Consider the following 12,002-nt stretch of genomic DNA (forward strand, 5'->3'; position numbering starts at 1 on the left):
TGTGATAAACAAGACTTTCTCAATTACATGCTACAGGGGGTCATACTGATAACAGGACATTCCCATTGAGTATAACAACAACCCTCTACATATCAGATATTCTAATTTATATCAGCTGTTCATTGTTGTGCTTTAGGGAGATATTATTACATTTTTCAGGGAACTCTGGGGGATTGGGCGGAGCCCTCTACGCAGTGGACCCTAGGATTCCTTCCCAGGCCTGAAAAAAAGCAATTCAACTGTTACTGTCTATCTCCCCCTATTCCTGTTTCCCAATCAACTGCCATGCTGAAAGATCATGAAGCCTGTTTAGCTGACTCAAGCTGCTGAAAAAGGAATATGTTAGTATGTCTCCCCTGACCCTCTTGCACCATAAATATTTTCCATGTGATCCTATGTGTTAATTTTAGACTTTGTCTGAGGCGTGAGCGGGCCATTTACCAGCTAGAGACAGAGCCAGTAGCACTGTCCACTCGGCTCTAGAACTGTTCAGTCATTGTGGATATACTTTTTACACTTTAGGTTGATTGACAAACAGTTTATTTTGTCAAACGACTTCTAGATGGATATGTCCAACCAAAGGGACCGGAACATGGAGGACAAAAATGAGGAAGACGTTGATGAAGATGATATCCTGGCTAGCTTGTCTCCTGAGGATCTTCAAGAACTCCAGAAAGAGATGGATGTTTTAGCTCCAGACGAGAGAGTACCGCTTGGTCAGAGACAGAAGGACCAGCAGAAAGAAAAGCCATCCGCAGACTCTAATGATGAAGACATCAAACTTGTCTCCTGAGGAGCTGAAAGATCTCCAGAAAGAGATGGACGTTATAGCCCCAGATGAGAGGGTACCTGTGGATCAGAGGCAGAAGAGCCAGACAGAGAAGGTGCCCACAGGCTCGTTTGATCACAGGGGCCTGGTGGATTATCTATACTGGGAGAAGGAGTCAAAACGCATGCTGGAGGAGGAAAGGGTCCCCGTCACTCTACTGCCCAATAAGGTAAGGGACTACATAACCAATGGTCAACATACCGTAGATATAGCCTTCAAATAGGGTGGCTGGTAGCCTAGTGGTTAGAGCATTGGGCCAGAAATCAAAAGATTGCTGGTTTGAATACCTGAGTAGACAAGGTGAAGAATCTGTTGATGTGCCCTTGAGCAAGGCACTTAACCCTAATTTTCTCCAGGGGCGCCGTACTACTATGGCTGACCCTGTAAAACTACATTTCCCTGCACCTATCTGGTGAAACATCTTAATATATCATACTGTATACCACTTTAATTATTATAACATTATAAACAAACATAATTAACTGACTGACTGTATGTTCTACATTAAATTATTGTACTACTTGTTTTCATCAGAAAACCATGGAAGAGGATGCTGAAAAGAAAGAAAACGCTGAACACATGGAAATTGTGTATGAGGTGCAAGAAGAAGACATTGAGGTGGAAGCTACAGATGGTGTTGAAGGAGAGGAAATGATAGTGGAGGAAGAGGTTGAGGATAGAAAGAACATAAACTATGAAAGGGTCATAGAAAAACATGAACATCCAGTGAATAAACATTTAAATGAGTCATTGGATGACAATAGCACAAACACTGTATACACTACCAGTCCCTTGCAGCCCCCTCCAGAGTTCACCAACAAGAAAGAGGAGAAAGAGACTGAGAGCAGAGAGCAAAAAAAGAGCGTATCACAAATATCTGAGAAAGTAGAAATGAACACCACAGAGACTCCTGAAGGAACAGAGATGACTCCAGAGGAGAAGAGGGCCTGTTTTGTCCCAGAGAAAGAGGTGAGAGTAATAAACAAGCTAAGTATTCCATCGCTGGCCCTTGGCGGGGGCCTTGGTGGGGCCAAGAAGACATCAAGACCCTCAGGGAATGAGACAAACCTGGACATCACCCTGGATAAGATATGCCACAACAACCCCACTATCACAGATGTAAACCTGAACAACATAGAAAATATTCCCAAAGAAATGCTTGTAGAATACGTCAATGCCTTGAAGAAGAACAAACACGTCAAAATCTTCAGCATAGCCAACACCGGTGCAGACGAAAACATTGCCTTCACCCTGGCCAACATGCTGAGAGAGAACCGTAGCATCACCACACTGAACATAGAGTCTAACTTCATAACAGGGAAGGGCATCATTGCCATTATCCGCTGCCTCACTAAGCTCCGCTTCCACAACCAGAGACACATGCTGGGCCACCACGCGGAGATGGAGGTGTCGCGCCTGCTCAAGGCCAACAATACCCTCCTGAAGATGGGCTACCACTTTGAGCAGGCAGGGCCTAGGATGGTGGTGACTAACCTACTGACCAGGAACCTGGACCGCCAGAGACAACAGAGGAACGAGGAGCAGAGCAAGCAGCAGAAGCAGGAGCAGAAGGAGGTGTTTGAGATGTATGATGCGATGCTTGGATACATCCCTCCCGAAATAGCGGCCCTCATGCCGCAGCTGCCCAAGGGTCCACAGGGTCCCATGGAACCCAAACCAGAGCCCTTCTCTCGAGTCAAGCAGTCCAACACTTCTCCACAGTATCAACACAAGCAGCTTTACCACACTCCACAGTGCAATCCCATTCCACAACAGCCCCCCAGCATGGACTCGTCTGGTAACCCTCTAAGAGACATCCAGCTGAAGAGGACCCCCAAAAAGCGTGACCTTTTTCTGGATCTGGACCCAAGGGACGACAGGAGAGCAGAGAGGCTGAACGTCCAGCTCAGGAACACAACAGGAAAACAGAGGGGTACAGGCGTTGATGAGATGGTAGAACTGAAGGCCACTCTGAATGATGTGATGAAGACATTAAAGCCTGTTCCTCCGAGGCGGCAGCCACCCAAGGTGGATGTGACGCCCCGCGATGAACTGCTTAACGAGATCAAAAAGAGCAACGTGGCCTATCTCAAAGCCGTGAGTACAACTGATGATTCTCAGATTAGCACAGGGTCACTAACAGACATATCGTTCGCAAACTTGATCTGACCAGCCTTCACAGTGTTTAGTCAGATGTCAGAAGTTGTCTGATTATTGCTTAAAACATTTTTTGCAATATAAACTCAGCAAAAAAAGAAACTTCCCTGTTTCAGGACCCTGTCTTTCAAAGATAATTCGTAAAAATCTAAATTACTTAACAGATCTTCATTGTAAAGGGTTTAAACACTGTTTCCCATGCTTGTTCAATGAACCATAAACAATTAATGAACATGCACCTGTGGAACAGTCGTTAAGACACTAACACTAGGCAATTAAGGTCACAGTTATGAAAACTTTGGACTAAAAAGGCCTTTCTACTGACTCTGAAAAACACCAAAAGAAAGATGCCCAGGGTCCCTACTCATCTGCGTGAACGTGCCTTGGGCATGCTGCAAGGAGGCATGAGGACTGCAGATGTGCCCCAGGGCAATAAATTGCAATGCCCGTACTGTGAGACGCCTAAGACAGCGCTACACAGAAACAGGACGGACAGCTGATCGTCCTCTCAGTGGCAGACCACGTGTAACAACACCTGCACAGGATCGGTACATCCGAACATCACACCTGCGGGACAGGTACAGGATGGCAACAACAACTGCCCGAGTTACACCAGGAACGTACAATCCCTCCATCAGTGCTCAGACTGTCCGCAGTAGGCTGAGAGAGGCTGGACTGAGGGCTTGTAGGCCTGTTGTAAGGCAGGTCCTCACCAGACATCACCGGCAACAACGTTGCCTACGTGCACAAACCCACCGTTGCTGGACCAGACCGGACTGGCAAAAAGTGCTCTTCCCTGACGAGTCACGGTTTTGTCTCACCAGGGGGGATTGTCGGATTCGCGTTTATCATCGAAGGAATGAGCTTTACACCGAGGCCTGTACTCTGGAGCGGGATCGATTTTGAGATGGAGGGTCCGTCATGGTCTGGAGCGGTGTGTCACAGCATCATCGGACTGAGCTTGTTGTCATTGCAGGCAATCTAAACACTGTGCGTTACAGGGAAGACATCCTCCTCCCTCATGTGGTACCCTTCCTGCAGGCTCATCCTGACATGACCCTCCAGCATGACAATGCCACCAGCCATACTGCTCGTTCTGTGCGTGATTTCCTGCAAGAGAGGAATGTCAGAGTTCTGCCATGGCCAGCGAAGAGCCCGGAACTCAATCCCATTGAGCACGTCTGGAACCTGTTGGATCGAAGGGTGAGGGCTAGGGCCATTCCCTCCAGAAATGTCTGGGATCTTGCAGGTGCCTTGGTGGAAGAGTGGGGTAACATCTCACAGCAAGAACTGGCAAATCTGGTGCAGTCCATGAGGAGGAGATGCACTGCAGTACTTAATGCAGCTGGTGGCCAGACCAGATACTGACTGTCACTTTTGATTTTGACCCCCCCTTTGTTCAGGGACACATTTTTCCATATCTGTTCGTCACATGTCTGTGGAACTTGTTCAGTTTATGTCTCAGCTGTTGAATCTTGTTATGTTCATACAAATATTTACACATGTTAAGTTTGCTGAAAATAAATGCAGTTGACAATGAGAGGATGTTTCTTTTTTTGCTGAGTTTATGTATTGTGGAACACTCTTGAACTGGAGAAACTTAGTCCAATCAAGCTTGTTAGCTCTAACCCATATTAGACACACGCTAGCAAATATGTACACCAGATTTATAGTGTGAAATTCAAATAATGTGATATATCTGTGTATCCTCCACTGCCAATCAAAGCTCTCTCACAGCTGTTTCTTTGTATAATGTATTACTTCTACAGGTGCCGCTCCCCAAAGAATTGGAATCAAGAGAAACCAGTCTCTTCAATCTCTGAGGAATTTACAACACCAGGCTGTGTTTGTTCAACATGATGTGTTTAATGTCTTCCACTTGTAACAATAGTCTGCTTCCCCTTGTAACAATAGTCTGCCTCATGGTCAGGCAGAACAAGTTCTGTTCTTTGAGGTTTGGAAGAACTTTTATGGTATTTGGATATGAGCCTACAGCTGGAAAATGCACAATGAAGTCTCAATGAAGAATGTCTAAGAAAAAATAATTATATTTGTTTGTGTAAAATTCCATGACTTTGTACAGCCCCAAGTCCATAGTACATCCTCTACTGATGACTTGGATCTTTCATATATGGGTTTTTAAAACCACTATGGTGTCTAACTACCAACTTTGCAATATTGATATAGCTGAACACCATATACAGAATATACAGTATACGGAGGAACCATGAAAAAAAAACGTTTTAGTACTGGATTCAATCCGTATTACAAAAGATCTACGTCAAAATGTAAAGGTAATTTCCGATTGAGCCGACATATGCAGCCTTCACCGTGAATGCAGTCTCCACGAACACAAGAACATTGCCTTTCGGGGCTCTATTCAATCCGTATTGCTGAAGGTCAGCATTACAGCGTGATTGAAATTTAAAGGCAATGTTCCCGCGTTAGCAGAGACTGCATTCACGGTAAACGCTGCATATGTCAACTCAATAGTAAATTACCTTAACATTTTGATTGCGCAATCTGTAACGCTTTAGCAATACAGGTTGAATCAAACCCTAAATTTCAATGAGCTATAATGTGGATCTTCCATGATATTGTAGCGACCCGCACAGACAGCTGTGTGTTATGTGTTAGGCTAGTAGGTGGTTGTGTTCGCGGGGTCCGACATGTCAGTCAACCTGCTATCTGCCAATCACGGGAATGCCTGGAATGTTCTGATGCCGGGCATCCTGGCGGTTGGCGGAGTGGCGTGAAGGGGGGTTGGGCAGGGGGATGGAGCATTGGAAGTTAAGACCAGGTTTTGCCTTTGTTCTCTCTCTTACGTCTGGGCTTCACAAGAGAAGGTCACGATTGGCTTGTGGGTTATCTTTCATTTATTTGGCGTGGGCTACGGCCAAACAGTAGCCTGTGTAAAGTTGGTTTAATAAACCGTCCATTCGTAAACTCAATCCTCTGTCTGGACAGTCGTTCTTTTATGATCTAGTCAGGTCATTACATTGGTGTCAGAAGTAAAAACGTTGATAAAAGTTTGCCAGCTAGCTAGCTGACTTCTGTGGCTAGCTACCGTAGGTGAGAACGGGGGTTGAAAATGCTTCGAGGGAATCCGAAAGTGAAGGTGGAGGTAGGGGACGATTATGGCCAAGGAGATACGTGTGAATGGACGTCGGAGGTTCTGGCTGAGGAGATCGCCAGGGCGTCGGAGCGCAGATGCCGCTTGAGGGAGGACGCTAGAGTGATGGCGGCTGAAGCGGGCATGAGCGCCTCGTCGACTGTGTTTTTCGCGCGGATTCTGGTGGGCGGGCCGAAGTGGTGACGTCGACGCGGCGGGACGAGGAATCTGGGGCTCAGGATGTAAACAAACATGGCGGCGCCCAGTTCCCGGCTGCGTCCGTATCTGTTAAGACCCCGAAGTATTCCGGTAAGGCGGATTGGGAAGCTTTTCATGCTCAGTTTGAACTGTTAGCTCATTTTAGGGGGTGGTCGGATGAAGAAAGGGCACTGCAGTTGGCTTTATGCCTCACGGATGAAGCTCTGGCCTGTTTGATATTGATTAGCCCCGAGGACAGACATGATTATGGCGCTTTAGTGGGAGCACTGAGGAGGCGCTATGGACAGTGTGTACAGCCCGGGCTACTGCGCTCCGAACTGAGTAATAGACGCAGGCAGCCTGGAGAGCCTCTACGGGTGTTAGCTAATGACATTGAGAGCCTCTCTCGGCGGGCATATGCTCACATGCCCCCCTCCGTGCAGAGCGAGCTAGCACGGGACCAGTTCATACAGGCGCTCTCTCCTACGGAGCTGCGCATACAGACCCAGCTGGCTCATCCTGAGTCATTGCAGATAGCCTTGGAGATGGCTTTGGAGAGGGAGCTGGTGTGGGCTGGGACTTCAGCTGGGGCTTTGGTGGGGGTGCAGGGAGACACACCCTCTGTGCGAGCTGGGGGGCAGAGCAGCCCGGAGCCGGAAAAGCCTGCATGGGTGGCTGAAATGACAGAACTCATTCGTGCTGTGTCGCTACAGGCGGCACAAAACACACACCCTGGTCCCAGGGTCTGCTGGGGTTGTGGCCAGCCAGGCCATCTGCGCCGAAATTGCCCCATGTCCCCCAGAGCTCAGGGAAACGGCTCGGGGTCCACATAGACCGGGTAGTGCGGACCCCTGGCTTTCTATCCCAACCACCATCATCTTCAGGAGGAGCCCACCGGCACAGACGAGGAAGCAAGGCTCCACTTCCCCCAGAAGCAGACGAGAGCAAGCGAATGGAGCCTGTTGTTGTGGTGGGCCGGACCTGTGTTGGGGACTTTTGTCATGTCCCTGTCACTGTGGAGGGTGTGCCCTGCTCCGCCCTGGTGGACACTGGGTCCACAGTAACCCTGGTGAGGCCAGATATTGTGCCAGGTTGGACTCAGTGTGAGCCTACAACTGTGCAGCTCCGCACAGTCACAGGTGAGCTGGCACCCATGAAAGGGAAGGGAATAATGACTCTGACAGTAGGGGGCAGGACTGTGCGTCATCCTGTGTGGGTGGCGGCTGTGCAGGACCCTTGTATCCTGGGGTTGGACTTTCTTAGGAGCACAGGCTGCCAGTTAGACCTAAATAGGGGCACACTGAGCTTCCAGGGAGGGCCGGAAGTCACCATGGCCCCCCCTAATGTCACATTCACTCAACCCAACAAACCCTTTACTCAAACAGTTAAAGCAGCAGAGACTCATGGCTGCCCCCCCTCCCCCACAGCTGTGTGTGACTTTTCCCCAGCCCCCCTGTCACCTACTGCGGTGTGTTACATTCCCCCAGCTACCTCCATGACACAGCCCTCTGTGAGCCCAGGCCGCGCCCCCCCAGCCCAGCTACCCCAGATGGGAGAGGAGAGGACACTGTCTGCAGTGAGGGAGATATGGGGGAGGAACTGTGTTGGTCTTGACCCCGAGCAGCAGGAACGGTTGTGGCAGTTGCTGTTTGAATTCAGAGACAGCTTTGTGCTGAGTGAGGAAGAGGTGGGTCAGACTCATCTGGTGCAGCATGAGATCGACACAGGTGATGCTCGACCCATCAAGATGCGTCCCCGCCGTATCCCGCTGGCACGCCAGGAGGCGGCAGACAAGGCTGTGTTGGAGATGCAGCGGGCAGACTTCATTGAGCCCTCAGACAGCCCCTGGGCGGCGCCAGTCGTCATGGTTCCGAAGAAGGGGGGCAAGCTGAGGTTCTGTGCGGACTACAGGCGGCTGAATGAGGTAACCAGGAAGGACTCATACCCCATACCACGTATCGATGAGTCGCTGGACCTGGTTAGGGGGTCCTCCTGGTTCTCCTCACTAGACCTCCGCAGTGGCTACTGGCAGGTGCCCCTCTCCCCAGAGGCCAGAGCCAAAACTGCATTCTCCACTAACAGAGGACACTGGCAGTTCAAGGTCCTGTGCTTTGGCCTGTGCAACGCTCCAGCTACTTTTGAGCGTTTGATGGACAGGGTGCTGGATGGCATCCCCAGACAGCAGTGTCTGGTATACCTCGATGACATCCTGGCCCATGGCAGCTCCTTCCAGTCAGCCCTGGGGGCGCTACGGCGTGTGCTGGAGAGGGTGGCTGCCGCAGGTCTGAAGCTCCACCCCGAGAAGTGCCACTTCATGAGGAGAGAGGTGTCCTTCTTGGGCCACCGAGTGGGGAAGGAGGGGATCAGCACCATGGAGGACAAGGTAGGGGCTGTCAGAGACTGGCCCACCCCCACCGACCAGCGTCAGCTGAAGAGCTTCCTGGGCCTGGCCTCGTACTACAGGAGGTTTGTACGGGGCTTCTCAAGCGTTGCTGCTCCACTGAACCGCCTGCTGCCGAAGGACAAAGCTTTCACTTGGACAGTGGAGTGTGAGGAGGCGTTCAACACCCTCAAACGTGCACTGATCGAGGCCCCCGTGCTCGCCCCCCCTGACCTCACCTTGCCCTTTATCCTGGACACAGACGCGAGCAATGTGGGCATGGGTGGGGTGCTGGCCCAGGTGGGGCCAGCGGGGGAGAGAGTGGTGGCGTACTTCAGCAAAACATTTGACAAACATGAGCGCCGCTACTGTGTCACCCGGCGGGAGCTCTTGGCTGTTGTGGCTTCCGTCAAACACTTCAAGTACTACCTGGGTGGTCTGCCCTTTACTGTAAGGACTGACCACTCTTCTCTCCAGTGGCTCATGTCTTTCAGAGAGCCAGAGGGGCAGGTGGCACGCTGGTTGGAGGAGCTTCAGCCGTATGACTTCACAGTGGTGCACAGGGCAGGGGCACGCCACTCCAACGCCGACGCCATGTCCCGTCGGCCCTGTACTGCAGACGGCTGCCGCCACTGCGAACGGAGAGAGGGACGGGAGAGAGAGCTGTGTGCAGAGGGGGTCTGTGCCACAGTGTGTCGGGCGAGCGGGCCTGTCTGCTGTGAGCTGCAGACTGTCAACGTGGCTGAATGGCGGCAGCAGCAGGGACGGGACACAGACCTACAGCCAGTGCTACAGTGGGTAGAGGCGCAGGTGAGGCCACCATGGGAAGAGGTGACAGCGCTCTCACTCGCGACCAAAGGGTTGTGGTCAAAGTTTGAGAGACTGCGGCTGGCTGATGGCGTGCTACAGCGGGCATGGAAGGAGTCAGCTACGGGAGAGGAGAGGTGGCAGGTGGTGGTCCCAAAAGCATTGCGGGAGGCTGTGCTCCAGAGTACTCATGGCGGGGTGGGGACTGGACACTTTGGGGTAACAAAAACACTGCGCCGTCTCCGTCAGGGCTTCTACTGGGGGCAGCACAAGAGGGATGTGGAGGACTTTTGTCGCCGCTGTGACAACTGCACAGCGAGAAAGGGCCCCCCAGGCCGCTCTCATGCTCAGCTCCAACTGTTCCCAGTGGGGGCTCCCATGGAGAGGGTGGGAGTGGATGTAGTTGGGCCGTTCCCCACCACAGACAGTGGAAACCGCTGGGTGCTCACGGCCATGGACTATTTCACAAAATGGCCCGAGGCCTATGCTCTGCCTGACCAGGAGGCAGAGACCATCGTCGACGCCCTGACAGCGGGGATGTTCAGCAGGTTTGGAGCTGCAGAGTCCATCCAAAGCGACCAGGGCAGAAACTTTGAGTCCCGTGTGTTCGCCACCATGTGTGAGAGGCTGGGTATGCACAAGACCCGCACTACTCCTCTCCATCCTCAAAGTGATGGCCTTGTAGAGCGCTTCAATAAAACGCTTGGACAGCAGCTGGCCATCGTCTCTTCCAAACACCAGCGTGACTGGGACAAGCACCTGCCTATGGTCCTCATGGCATGCCGCTCCGCTGTCCAAGACTCCACCTCCTGCACGCCTGCCCTCCTCATGCTGGGGAGAGAGATCCGCACCCCTGCGGAGATGGCGTTTGGTCGGCCCCTGGATAGCCCTCATGTTCCCCCGGGGCCGGAGTACGCCCGGAGACTCCAGGACCGCCTGGAGACAGCCCACACCTTCGCCAGAGAGCAGCTGGTGAATGCAGGTGTGAGGCAGAAGAGGAACTATGACGTGCACACCCGGGGAAGGCACTTTGTGGCTGGGGAGCTGGTCTGGGTCTACAGCCCGCTAAGGAAAAAAGGCAGATGCCCCAAGTTGGACAGTCACTGGGTGGGACCCTGCAGTGTCCTGGAGAGGGTAGGGGATGTTGTTTACCGGGTGCAGCTTCCTCCCAGGGGGAGAAAGGTGGCACTGCACCGGGACAGGTTAGCCCCATACAGAGGGGCCTCTTCTCCCCAAACCCCAGGAACCCCCACAATTCCCCTCTCTGGCAATGCCATTCTCCAGGCACCCACCCCCAGGTGCCGCAGACAAGGCTCCAGACAGCCCACTCCCCCTGTCTCCCCCCCTGTGTCACCGCGTGGTTCCCCAGAGCCACGGACTGTATTACCCGTTCCCGCTTCCTTGTCCCCCATATCCCTGCCTTCATCCCCTGGTTCCCAGAGGGGCACTCTGCGACCATCACGGCCACGCAGGCAAAGGAGACCTCCGGGTCGCTTCAGAGACTTTGTTTGTTCCCTCGGGGACGAGGGACTTTGTGGTGGGGGGGCTGTGTAGCGACCCGCACAGACAGCTGTGTGTTATGTGTTAGGCTAGTAGGTGGTTGTGTTCGCGGGGTCCGACATGTCAGTCAACCTGCTATCTGCCAATCAAGGGAATGCCTGGAATGTTCTGATGCCGGGCATCCTGGCGGTTGGCGGAGTGGCGTGGAGGGGGGTTGGGCAGGGGGATGGAGCATTGGAAGTTAAGACCAGGTTTTGCCTTTGTTCTCTCTCTTACGTCTGGGCTTCACAAGAGAAGGTCACGATTGGCTTGTGGGTTATCTTTCATTTATTTGGCGTGGGCTACGGCCAAACAGTAGCCTGTGTAAAGTTGGTTTAATAAACCGTCCATTCGTAAACTCAATCCTCTGTCTGGACAGTCGTTCTTTTATGATCTAGTCAGGTCATTACATTGGTGTCAGAAGTAAAAACGTTGTTAAAGTTTGCCAGCTAGCTAGCTGACTTCTGTGGCTAGCTACCGTAGGTGAGAACGGGGGTTGAAAATGCTTCGAGGGAATCCGAAAGTGAAGGTGGAGGTAGGGGACGATTATGGCCAAGGAGATACGTGTGAATGGACGTCGGAGGTTCTGGCTGAGGAGATCGCCAGGGCGTCGGAGCGCAGAGGCCGCTTGAGGGAGGACGCTAGAGTGATGGCGGCTGAAGCGGGCATGAGCGCCTCGTCGACTGTGTTTTTCGCGCGGATTCTGGTGGGCGGGCCGAAGTGGTGACGTCGACGCGGCGGGACGAGGAATCTGGGGCTCAGGATGTAAACAAACATGGCGGCGCCCAGTTCCCGGCTGCGTCCGTATCTGTTAAGACCCCGAAGTATTCCGGTAAGGCGGATTGGGAAGCTTTTCATGCTCAGTTTGAACTGTTAGCTCATTTTAGGGGGTGGTCGGATGAAGAAAGGGCACTGCAGTTGGCTTTATGCCTCACGGATGAAGCTCTGGCCTGTTTGATATTGATTAGCCCCGAAGACAG

At 52.2% G+C, this 12,002-nt stretch overlaps 1 pseudogene; it reads left to right on the plus strand.

The window, feature by feature from the left end:
- The first annotated feature begins 568 nt into the window (after positions 1 to 568).
- LOC129830009 (leiomodin-3-like) lies at positions 569 to 4,809 on the plus strand (annotated as a pseudogene).
- Positions 4,810 to 12,002: the final 7,193 nt, after the last annotated feature.

The sequence above is a fragment of the Salvelinus fontinalis genome, chromosome 31, assembly GCF_029448725.1.
Source record: "Salvelinus fontinalis isolate EN_2023a chromosome 31, ASM2944872v1, whole genome shotgun sequence".
Classification (NCBI taxonomy): Eukaryota; Metazoa; Chordata; class Actinopteri; order Salmoniformes; family Salmonidae; genus Salvelinus; species Salvelinus fontinalis.